Raw genomic sequence first — 10,964 nt, forward strand, 5'->3', positions numbered from 1 at the left:
AAGTAAAAGCATATTGCTGCCAGTATTTAGGTCACATTAGCAACTAATGAAATATTAACAATCGATAACTTATTCCTAGACTAATACCAAATGTTCTGCATCACTCTTTTTTTTCTTGGCTACAGCATGATTAGTGTTTCTGCTGTTGCCACGTTTACACATACATCAGTGAGACCATCGTGTAAAAAGGTGGATTACCATGAATATTTGTCAATCTAATATAGGCACTAACTATGGTCATTCACTCTCCAATCGCTAAATCAAACTCTGAATTCTGGCAACATCCGGGCGCGAGATGAAGCACTACGTACTTGAGATGTATACCTAAATAAACAGTGTGAGTTTAAAATTGCTTTTTAGTTAAGCATGTTAGCCTTTACATCGTACGCCAAGGACCCCATTCGATAGCTGCTTTATTGAAACACGGACCTTCAACACATTTATATCAACAAATCAGAGATCGTTGCACATTGGACTATCTGTTGCATAAAGCACTTGTGATATGCGCAATAACGCTATGAAATTTCCTTTCACCTGTCGCAATGAAATCTCTCCAAATGAAGTGTTGCATAAATAATTTATCTATTACTATTTTTAATATATCAAGGCGATTGACATGTGCCAAAAACATAGATAAAGACACAATAGTTTTAGGTGTTGCAAATCTTTTGTCAAACATGCGGTGCTGCATAATCTGGAGTTGCGAAGTTAATTAATTCAATGTTGTCAGGTAGCAGTGCAGAACCAATCAGGGGCACGCTGTCCCTGATTGATTGATATGTGAGGTTTAACGTCCCAAAACCACTCTATGATTATGAATGACGCCGTAGTGGAGGGCTCCAGAAATTTAGACCACCTGGGGTTCTTTAACGTGCACCCAAATTTGAGCACACGGGCCTACAACATTTCCGCCTCCATCGGAAATGCAGCAGCCGCCGCCGGGATTCGAACCCGCGCCCTGCGGGTCAGCAGCCGACTACCTTAGCCACTAGACCACCGCGGCGGGGCGGCACGCTGTCCCTCGAAACAGACATTGTTTGAAGTACAGTTTATGGAACTCTGCGGGTTACATTTAAAATAGGACGCCTGCAATGAGATGCCAGCAAATGAGGTGCTAACACTAAATTACAAAAATGTCTACAAAAGCTGCTCCTCCAGATTACGCTGTAACTGTGCTGTACGTGAAGAGGGTCTTGTGTTTTTTTCTTCTATGGAACTATACTTAACTCTTTATGTGCATTGGCGCAAAGAATAAGCGCCACGAAGAATTAAGAAAGCGAAAGAGCTTCCACAAAGGATAACTAGACAGTACGATCTCGGAGTGTTCATTACGTGGTTGCCAAGCATATTTCTTCCCTGCACCATGACTAGTATATTGAACATAATATTTATTATTACCATTTATTTACAGTTACTGCAATCACCATTTGGCGATTTCAGCAGGGTGGTACATATAGTTAGTGTTGACAAAGGCATGACAAAAAACTTGATGCAGAAAAGTAAGCATAGCTACAGTCGGAACTGAAACCTGTTGTGTAGCTTCTGTAAGAGTCGAGTAACATGTTTTTAAGTGTAGTTCATCCTTCAGCCCCACCTATTTATTGGCCACCAGAAGTAATTGCAAAATCTACGCGAAAATGCGTGGGCATGATGCGTCAAGTATACAAAAGTATTTCAGGAGATATTTTTGCACAATTGAGATCATTTAAATTGTACGAGCTCTGTTATTTCTTTTCGATATATTGTTGCAAAAATTTAGTCTTTCTAATCAAAAATTTGCTGGCAATGCGACAATTATTTATTTCCAGTACACTCGACACCAAGACGCAATTGGTGCACGTCGTGCTCAATATGGAAAGAAAAAAAGAAAACAAGAGGTGGCTTGACGTGACACTCTTCAAGCCAGTCATAGAAAAATGAAACTGGGACATGCTGGAAATCTATCAAAAGCATGAAGCACGAGGAATGTCAGCGTCTGTTGAAGTTAAATTGTGGACACTATAGGCACGCTCTCTTCTAGTATTGTTTCCTTTGTAATGCTGAACGCTATGTGCTACAGCCACCCTGGAGAAACGTTTTCTCGGGTCAAAACGAACCCCGCTTGGGTTTTATAAGTCTATTAACCTAACAGGGCCAAAAGCAGCGCTCTTTCAAACAGAATAGCAGAATGTGCACACTAAGCAAAAATGACCTAAAATAACCTCAAAAACTGGGTAAAACATTTGTCCTCTAGCGCACTACCTTTCCTGGGTTTTTTTTTACCACCTACTATCGAGGTAAAAATTTACTCTCGTGCTAACTGAGTTTTTGAACGTAGGGAGAGTAGTAATTATGTACCCCAGTGAGGTTTTGAGCGAGTATAGAGGGAGTAAATTTTTACTGCCTTCACAAGGTTTTTGAGGTGATTTCTGGGAGTTATTTCTGGTGGTAAAGAAAATAAAAAATTGACGGGTGCATTCGCCCAGAGTCGACAAATTTATTAAATAGCAGAATTGATCGAATTTATTAAACGGCAGAACTGGTGACACATAGATTCACATACAAACACGCCCACACAACAAACGCAAATATTACACCACTCGAACAGACTGCACGCGTTGCTCAACTACACTTTGACAATCCGATATATATAAGCACGACTTTTTGACCGGCCCTGTAGTACCGGTAGGAGAGCTCTTTTTTCGCATTGATTAACAACAACGGTTGAAGGTGCAAGCGTAAACTTAAGGTGGGCTGCAGGGCACTGAATGTCACACCAACCTTTTATTATAAATCTACCCAATCTCATCTTTTTGAGTATCCAATATTTACACGCGTGTTAGCACTGCTGATGCACAAGTGCATAAAATATACCTAAGTATGCACAAACCATGGTAGCTCAATGATATTCATTGAGCGACGGCGCACAAACACCGTAGCAGCACGTATTCATCACAACGGGCGTAGAGGAGCAGTGCACGCCTGCACACAAGCTTCTTACCGACGGCGTACTAGGCTTTTTCGAGGAGCACGGCTATCCGATGAAACACAGCTGGCGATCACAGAAAAGATATCCTGTGCAAATTTCGTCGTCATTTCAGACACAAATGAACACGTGACCGCTATCTTACGGGTCGGGGCGGTGTATGCATACTTCCAACGAAAGACCACCGTATGGGTTTCCTTCGTGCTCACCGGCAGCCGCTTGTTGTTTCCGTCTGCCTCGTATCGGCTTCGCGCTACATGTTTGAGAACAGTTGGTGCATGAGGCGGGCAATTCGGGCAGCACTTTACTCATGCAGATATCGCCTACTGTGGAACATAATATATGCCATGCTTCTTCACCTGCCCCGGCGACGCACTCCCACTGGTCACTGGCGGCCGCGGCTCGGTGCCGACGACAGAGTGAAGCATTTTGCTTATTGCTTCTCGAGTAGACAAGCATGGACGATGACACCAGATTGATTTTGTTACCACTGGCAGATATTCGCGATTCGGCTCGGAAGCGAGATCACCACAACGTGCAGGTTCGGAGGTGCTCGGAAGCGCACGTTCGCTCGATGATGTAGGAAACACGTGAGATCCATCAGCCCAACCAGACACACAGATACCGAGATTCTTGAACCGTCTGTCTCTAAGGCCGCCACCGAGCAAAAGCCAACAATTTGCGAAAATATGCAGGACAACTTTCCACAGCAGTTTTTCTTTCTTTTTTTTCTTCTTTTGAGATCCCCTCCACCCGTCTTTTTTTCTTTTTCCTTCACAGAATGCTGTTCACGCTTGTTGTGCTTATGCTGCCCCCAGTTCCAGTGAAAGTGCGTTGACTCGAGGTCAGTCCTGAGGCACGGCGATGCCAAAAAAAAAATTGTGGTCCTCGCGTATTTTCAGAATTCACTGAGAGCCTCACAGTGGGGGGTACGGGGCAAAATCCACCGAAGCAGCTGCACCTTGCAGTCACGTGGTAATAAACTCTAAAACGCAGGTTAAAAATCACGTGATAGAAAACTACCTACGTGGTAAAACTGGATTTTGACAACCTTTTACTACTTGCCTGAGAGGTGGTGGTAAAACTATGTCATGTACCATCTTTTACTCCTACACGAGGTAGGAATTTTAAACGCGAGAGAGTTTTCAGAGGTCATGAGCTGCAAAAATCCCAAACTCGCATAGTTTCTGCTTACAGTGTGTGTACCTATATGTTCAACAAATGGATCCCAGTGTCCAGTATACTGGACATGATTCACTTGTGAAAATTGTTGTACTAACATATTTCTTAATTTTTGAATGCTTTTCAATAGCCTAATAGCTAAACAAGAAGATAAAAACAACTTTGGTCTGCCCTACGAAAAGTTCGTGTCGGAAAAGAATATGGCTGAGCCACAAATTCAGTATTGAACCTGATAATATTAATACAATAAATTACCTACAACGAGAAAAAACTAAAGAAAGTAATGCAGTTGGTCGTAGCTTCTTCGTATATAAATTATCTAAGACAATATTTAAAAACTGTGAGGACTCGAACTCTACCGAGCCAAAGAAAGACAGAAGTACTTAGTCTGAAAAACCGTTCATGGCCGGTCCGGAACATGTTCGCGTACTCCACACCAGCCGGCTCTTAAACAGCGTGAGTAAGGTTGCGCTGGCAGTGGGGCGCTAATCTTTGGTTCCCGCAATGAGGGGCGGGCGAGAACAGGTTGAATAGGGAAGGCATTCCGTTTGAAACTCATCAGCGTCGTGGTGGGAGGAGAAAATAGCGAGCGGGGGAAGGGCTCAACTTCATGCGGCACGTGGGGAACGTTAGGGAACTAGCCCTTCATGAGCCGGAATCCTGGCCTCGTGGAAGAGGATACACGTCTTTCTTGGTTATTTTGTCGAGGTGCTGATAATCAATACAAAAACGCCAGGAGCCGTTTTTTTTCTTTACCAAGACCACTGGGGAGACCCAAGGGCTTAACGATGATTCGATGAGGTCTTTCGATAGCATGTTTTCCACTTCCTTCTGAATCACTGCTCGTTCTGATGCGGACATGCGGTAAGGCCGACGGTGAATGGGCGCAGAGTCACCAGTGTTAATTCGGTGCTTGAAAATATTAGTCTAGCCCAAGGGACGATCACAGATATCAACAATATCACCGTAGGAGGCCAAAACGTAGCAGAGAGCGTAGGCCTGATCAGGCGAAAGGTCTGATCCAATCATATTTCGAAAGATGGCATCGGCAGAACCGGGTACCCGTGAGACTTCGGCTTGGTCCGGAACAGTTACAGCGACAACGTTTATGTCATCATCTCTTATGGCAGTGAGTTGAGCAAGCGACATCTGGTAGGGCAACACTTGAGGAATGAGGCCGAAATTTAGGAGCGGAAGAAACACACAATTGTCCACTATGGTGGCGATTGTATGTGGCACTGTAACACTGCGCGTCAGTCGTGCGTCTGTTATCGGTGTAATGATGTAGTTTCCGTCGGGAACTGGAGGGGTCGGTGACAGACAGACGTATGTCACAGCTCGAGGCGGCAAGTGAACAAAAGCGGTTGAAACCAAGCGGCTGACGGGCTTTTCACAGGCATCAGAGAGCGAGGGAAGGTCGAGGCTGAGCGTGCCAGAAGAACAGTCAATTAAAGCCGAGTGAGCCGAAGAGAAATCAAGGCCATGTATGAGGTCATGGGGGCAACGATCTAGTACGGCAAAAAGGACTACGGCGTGACGACCAATGTTCACACGAGTATTGCACATTCCGACGACTTTTACAGCGCCACCATCGGCAACACGTATCACTTGAGTCGTAGAGGGCGTCATGATCTTCTGCAAATGGTGGCGTAGATGTGCTCTCATAATAGATAGGTGGGCGCCTGTGTCAACAAGGGCCATAACAGGAACATTGTCGACTTTTACTTCAACGAGACTGTGTTGTGTGGGCAGCGTCAGTAGAGGATTTCCGGGCTTAGTTGGTATTGCAGCTTCACCTCCATAAGCTGCAATATCTAGTTTTCCTGCTGCGATCATCCAGAGAAGCTCGGCGAGGTTTTAAAAGCGCTGAGACGGTGGAGAGTGGGATTGGCGGCGTAGCGGCGACGGGGAGCGGGAGTGGCGGCTGCCGGAAGAAGTGGCGTGAGTGGGGAGAGGCTCATGAGGCGTCAGGTGTTGACTTAATGCTACCATGGCTGCCAATTCCAGGAAGCGCGGCGATGACGTGAAATATGGCCGACTCGCTCACAGTTGAAGCAGATCGGCTTGTCATTGAAAGTTCGCCATTCTGCTGAGTTCCGGTAACGTTGTGGTAGTTTGGTCCGCGGTACATATTTGGTATGCATGTGGGAGGTAGTGGCCAGATACTGCACCAGGGTGACCAATCCTTCTCTGGTGAGGGAGTGCGTTCCCGGCGGTGGTTACCGGTGAAGAGGCACCCCAGGCCTCTTAATGCAGTTCCATCAACACGCGGATTTTTTTAAAATCCGGTTGGGAACTGCGCGGCACCGGGATTTGAACCACGAACCTCTTGCATGCGAGGTGGATGCTCTAACCACTACGCCATCGTGACAGTATAACATGGAGGGAATTGAACACGCTCTGAAAAACGGAGGAAGCGTCAAAGCAGTGAAGAGGAAACTTGGGATAGGCAAAAGTCGGATGTATGTACTAAGGGACAAAGAAGGCAAAATAACTACCAATATGGATAGGATAGTTAAAATAGCGGAGGAGTTTTACAGAGATCTGTACAGCAGCCGAGACAACCACGACCTTAATACTATAAGAACTAGCAGTAACCCAGACGACACCCCACCAGTATTGATAGAAGAAGTCATAAAAGCTTTGGAGAGCATGCAAAGAGGCAAAGCTGCTGGTGAGGATCAGGTAACATCAGATCAGCTGAAAGATGGAGGACAGATTGTGTTAGAAAAACTAGCAACCCTGTTTACGAGGTGTCTCCTGGCGGGAAGGGTACCAGAGTCTTGGAAGAACGCTAACATCATCTTAATACATAAGAAAGGAGATGACAAGGACTTGAAGAATTACAGGCCGATCAGCTTGCTCTCTGTAGTATACAAGCTATTTACAAAGGTAATTGCTAACAGAGTAAAGAAAACATTAGAATTCAATCAATCGAAGGAACAAGCAGGATTTCGAACAGGCTACTCAACAATTGATCACATTCATACTATCAATCAGGTAATAGAGAAACGCTCAGAGTATAACCAACCACTATACATAGCCTTCATAGATTACGAGAAGGCATTTGATTCAGTAGAAATACCAGCCGTCATGCAGACACTGTGGAATCAGGGCGCAGATGAAGTATATATAAACATTCTGGAAGAAATCTACAGGGGATCAACTGCTACCATAGTGCTTCATAAAGAAAGCAACAGAATACCAATCAAGAAGGGTGTAAGGCAGGGGGACACAATCTCCCCAATGCTATTTACCGCATGCTTACAGGAGGTTTTCAGAAGCCTAGAATGGGAACAGTTAGGGATAAGAGTAAATGGAGAGTACCTTAGTAACCTGCGCTTCGCCGATGACATTGCATTGCTGAGTAACTCAGGGGACGAATTGCAACTCATGATTACGGAGTTAGACAAGGAGAGCAGAAAGGTGGGTCCTAAAATTAATCTGCAGAAAACGAAAGTAATGTACAACAACCTCGGAAAGGAGCAGCGCTTCGTAATAGGTAATAGTGCACTTGAAGTTGTAAAAGACTATGTCTACTTAGGGCAGGTAATAATCGCTGAGCCTAACCGCGAGATTGAAGTAACTAGAAGAATAAGAATGGGGTGGAGCACATTCGGCAAGCACTCTCAAATTATGACAGGTAGATTGCCACTATTCCCCAAGAGGAAGGTATATAACAGCTGTATCTTGCCGGTACTTAGCTACGGAGCAGAAACCTGAAGACTTACAAAGAGGGTTCAGCTTAAATTGAGGACGACGCAGCGAGCAATGGAAAGAAAAATGGTAGGTGTAACTTTAAGAGACAGGAAGAGAGCAGAGTGGATTAGGGAACAAACGGGGGTTAGGGATATCATAGCTGAAATCATGAAGAAGAAATGAACATGGGCCGGGCATGTAGCACGTAGACAGGATAACCGCTGGTCGTTAAGGGTAACTAACTGGATTCCCAGAGAAGGCAAGCGGGTTAGGGGGAGTTAGAAGGTTAGGTGGGCAGATGAGAGTAAGAAGTTTGCTGGTATAAATTGGCAGCAGCAAGCACAGGACCAGATTAGCTGGCGGAACATGGGAGAGGCCTTTGTCCTACAGTGAAAGTAGTCAGGCTGATGATGATGATGATGATGATGACATATTTGGTGTGCTGGACAGTCGGTAGTCGGGTTGGTCAACAGGGCCCAGCGTCCTGCCAATTCCAGGAAGTGTGGCAATGACGTGAAATATGGCCGATTTGTTCACAGTTCAAGCAGATAGGCCTGTCATTGGAAGTTCGCCATTCTGCCGAGTTCCGGTAACGGGGCGGTTGTTTCGTCCACGGGACATATTTGGTTGTACAGGGCCATCGGTAGTCAGGTTGGTCAACGGGGCATAGCGTCTTAAGTCTGGCGTTCACCAGTTCCTGGTGCTCAACACACTTGATCAAAGAAATCGTGGCGCGAGAGTCGTCGGGGGCCCTGACTTGGATAGACAGTGGAGATGCTTCCTCGATTTCGCAAAATACTGTCAGAAGCAGCAGGGGCTGGTAGCAAACGGGCGTCCTCGCAGGTACATGTTGAAGCCATGTAGGGAAGACGCGGAAAGTGTGGAGTAATACGGCGACTTTTCGCGTCTTCGAAGCGTCGGCATTCATTAATAACGTCGTCTACGGTCGATGAGTTTCGAAATACGAGGAGATTGAAGGCGTCATCGGCGATTCCTTTGAGGATGTGCGCGACCTTTTGAGATTCCGGCATCTTGTCATCAACCTTCCGGCAGAGGGTGAGCACATGTATGTATGTGGCGTACGACTCGGTGCTGAACCAGAGTCGGGACGCTAGTTCTTTCTGCGCAGTACGACGACGCCCTGTGGGCTTGCCGAAGAGACCGATGAGTTTCTGCTTACAGATGTCCCAACTCGTGATATCTTCCTCGTGGTTAGAAAACCAAACTTTAGCTGTACCTTCAAGGTAGAAAATAAGATTGGCCAACATGAGCGTCGGATCCCAGTTTTACAGAGTGCTCACCCGTTCGAACAGCTGCAGCCATTCCTTCACGTCAATGCTGTCACTGCCCGAGAAGATGCCTGGGTCACGCGGTTGGGTCAGTACGATGGTGTGGTTAGTAGCGGCTGGATACGGTGCTGTTGATTGCTGCGTAGGTGGGCGAAGCACGTTTGGGGTAGTCTCCGAAGAATCACCATTCTCGTCTTGATCAGGCATCGCAGAGGTATCCAAGGAACGTCCGCTGCGTAGAATCAACGTGGATGTTTACTGTAGGAAGACCCGCACTCTCCACCGAATTGTTACGGGAAAATGTGGCTGAGGAATATATTTACTTTAGAGAAACAGGCAGGCATGCTATCTGGAGCCTAATCTGCCCGAGCTCGCACTAAACATTGTCCTCTTTTCTATTAAGTTCATTTAAGGCGCCTTGTAGCAATACATACACAAGGTGCCCAGCTATATATTGCCGGAGTTTAAAAATATGCCACTACACGCACTTACGACGCGACCAATTGCATATTGCTGACCATTGCCTGAAGTTACTCAGGCTATGTTTTTGAGTTCTAAAATATTGTTTAACTAGATATGTTTAGTTAACTCACTTTTGAAAAAACGAAGACGGATAAAAAATTCAATAAGGAAGTTGTATATTGGTTTGCAAAACGTCTGATTAGCAGGTCTTGAACTTTATATCTATTAAATATTTGTGTTTTTCTGCTAACTACAAATGCCCGTGAAATCAAAAAAAAAACACCGTGTCGCAAACCGGCTCACGCACCAGTGCGCACGACGATTCTAGTGCTCCCGAACGTTCCGCGTACGCATTTGCTTGATTGTACTGTTTCAACAGAGTGGTGTTATGCCTGCGAGTCCACAGCAAAGGTCCATGCCTCTGAAAAAGGCAATCTGTGTCAAGGCCAGCCCGCGAGCCCGCCTGACGCGGACAACTCAACGGCGTCATCACGCGGCGGTGGCTCTCTGCCGCGCACGCACAGTGAGTCACCTCAGCCAGCGAGCCCGTCGAGCATGCAATCGGCGCCTTTCTTTCTGGCGAGTATGACGCATTGCGTGGCGACGTCACTCGTCCTTGGGTGCAGCCACGTGCAGCGCAGCGGCTCCAGATTCGATGAGAATGACGCGGCCCAGCGGTGACCCCATTGGAGGATTCTGACCTCACGACCAGTGGCGCTTCTGGTTGGACATTTGGTTACTCAAAGAATCCACCCGGTGCATATAAAAAAAGCCCTGTGGCGCGTCGCGAGCAGCAGACCTATGTGTTAGAGAGGAGAGCTCGGCTCTTCGGGTCTCTAAGCTGTCGGCGCCAGTGCTGAATTTGTAACGCCTCTGTATATATGCCGTACATAAACCTTGTTTAACTCACCGTCGTCTCGTCCGCTCGTCTATTAGTTCTGCGCAGAAGCAGTCGCGAGCTGAGAAACCTACGCTACCAAACGGCTGGTAATCGTGTCGGCGGAGATCGGAGCAGTGGCACCTTCGGGACCATGTTGGCGTCGCCGTCTTTCGTAACAGTGGTTGCAGTGGGGAAATTCGTGGCGCCCTTCGTAACGTCGTCGGAGGCGCGCTTCGCAGCAGTGGTTGGCAGCTGCGGGATCGGCCGATGTCAGCGACATCGATGCGGTGAGTGCCTGATGTTTTCCCCTCAGTTGACCAGACTACTCTAGCACAAGTTATAGTAAATTAGAGAAGGGCTGTGTGAAGCATTAGAGTGAGCTTTGATCGTTTCAAGCCAAGTCGAAGTTCTTTGAAACCAAGGTTAAAGTGGAAGGGTAAACACGGGAGGGGTAAAAATTGCTTGCGCGTCGTGCTAGTAGGCTTAT

The sequence above is a fragment of the Rhipicephalus microplus genome, chromosome 3, assembly GCF_043290135.1.
Source record: "Rhipicephalus microplus isolate Deutch F79 chromosome 3, USDA_Rmic, whole genome shotgun sequence".
Taxonomy (NCBI): domain Eukaryota; kingdom Metazoa; phylum Arthropoda; class Arachnida; order Ixodida; family Ixodidae; genus Rhipicephalus; species Rhipicephalus microplus.